Genomic DNA, 2,232 nt, shown 5'->3' with positions numbered 1-2,232 from the left:
TTGATCTAAACTGCTAAAGGCCAACACACATGGATTTAAGTGACCATTAAACCGTTTGTGTAGAATTTTCGTAGTTTTCGTGAATAGGAGATGGCTATTTATATTCATATCTATAGGAATTAGAAGAAGGCGAGCGAAATTAGCGGTATTTGCTTATTTCTTGTGACCCATTTGAATCACCAGCTGACGCGACAGCTTACGAATTGTGTGTGTGTGACTTACGCGCGCGCGCGCAGCTGAAAACCCTTTCGAGCCTCCTTAAAAACACGAGAAGTACGGGACCATCCATATATGGTTCATGAATTCCTCACATAGGATACCCACCTTGCAAGTGTCTCAAGGAAACTGTCGTCTGGCATACGTTTCATGAGAAAGATCAAACCTTTCGTTCCAACATCTACCCTATTAAATATATACCAACCTATAGTTAAACAGTACCGTACGAAAGACAACCCGAATAAAGTCTATTTCATGGCGATATTCCCCAGAGTTTGACGGATGTTATTGCTATATTTCGATTTACTTCAAAATCAGGATCAGGCAAATCAAGGTTTACAGAGCGCGTCATTTAAATACAGGAGACTTGTTTAAATAATAATAGTTCACGGCTAGCTTTTAAGCCAGAGCTAATTGCAGACTGCTTAGTTTTTATATAGAAAGCTTCTTTACATAGAAGAATATTCCAGTTGTTGTCCATATGAATTATGCTGGTATTGTCCCTGACTGTATTCAAGTAGAATTCCTTAGTGTTAACAAGGATGGAATTATTACAAGGGAAATTAGAAGTGACAAAAGGTGTTGGTATTTCTCACAATTATCTAGATGCTAACAAATAGCACTGTCCTTGTCTCGGGCATGTTCCATTGGTAAGTTCGTACAAGGTGCGCTCAGTTTTTCCTATTTAAATAGAATTACAGCAAGGGCAAGTAAATTGATAAACAAGATTAGATTTACTCAATAGAGGTTTTGCACGGCAGCCATATTGCATGGCAGGAACAATAAATGTTCTGCATTAAAAAGAACATTTGTTCCCATAGGAAAAAGAATCTATTGTTCCTGCCATGCAACATGGCTGCCGTGCAAAACCTCTATAGCGGAGTTTTGTCCTTTGCGTTGGTACAAAACGAGATCTTGTTTGTTCGAGGGAAAATTTAAAATAAAACATTTTTGGAGGGTGGTATACATCTGCCGAGCTTGTGAACCTTGCTTAGAATGGTTTTCCCCGACATGTACCGATGGCCTCATTAATCGTACCTGGCTAGGCTTCCTGTTTTTACAAGACCCTCTCTCAGGACCACACCCAGGAAACATTTAGCGAGAGTAGGACTATCTCGATTAACATGCCATACATAGGCGAAAAAAACGAACAATTAACAATACTTGGTTCACAAGCACCGCAGCTGTATACCACCCTCCAAAATTGTGTTATTTCGAATTTTCCCTAGAACAAAAAAAGATCCTAGTTTTATATCAACACAAAGGACAAAACTCCGCTATTAATTAAATTTAATCTTGATTATCAATTTACTTGCAATTGCTGTAATTCTAGTTAAATAGGAAAAATTTAGCCCACTTCTACAAACGCACAATAGAATATGCCAGAGACAAGGACAGTGCCATTTGTTACCATCTAGATAATTGTGAGAAACACCAACACCTTTTCTCACTTTCTAATTTCCTTTGCATGAATCCCATCCTGCCCATATATGGTATGCCTGCCCATATATGGTATGCCTGCCCATATATGGTATGCCTGCCCATATATGGTATGCCTGCCCATATATGGTATGCCTGCCCATATATGGTATGCCTGCCCATATATGGTATGCCTGCCCATATATGGTATGCCTGCCCATATATGGTATGCCTGCCCATATATGGTATGCCTGCCCATATATGGTATGCCTGCCCATATATGGTATGCCTGCCCATATATGGTATGCCTGCCCATATATGGTATGCCTGCCCATATATGGTATGCCTGCCCATATATGGTATGCCTGCCCATATATGGTATGCCTGCCCATATATGGTATGCCTGCCCATATATGGTATGCCTGCCCATATATGGTATGCCTGCCCATATATGGTATGCCTGCCCATATATGGTATGCCTGCCCATATATGGTATGCCTGCCCATATATGGTATGCCTGCCCATATATGGTATGCCTGCCCATATATGGTATGCCTGCCCATATATGGTATGCCTGCCCATATATGGTATGCCTGC

This window comes from Montipora foliosa, chromosome 2, assembly GCF_036669935.1.
Source record: "Montipora foliosa isolate CH-2021 chromosome 2, ASM3666993v2, whole genome shotgun sequence".
NCBI classification, from domain to species: domain Eukaryota; kingdom Metazoa; phylum Cnidaria; class Anthozoa; order Scleractinia; family Acroporidae; genus Montipora; species Montipora foliosa.
The sequence above is the reverse complement of the archived record's forward strand: the minus strand, read 5'-3'. Positions refer to the sequence as shown.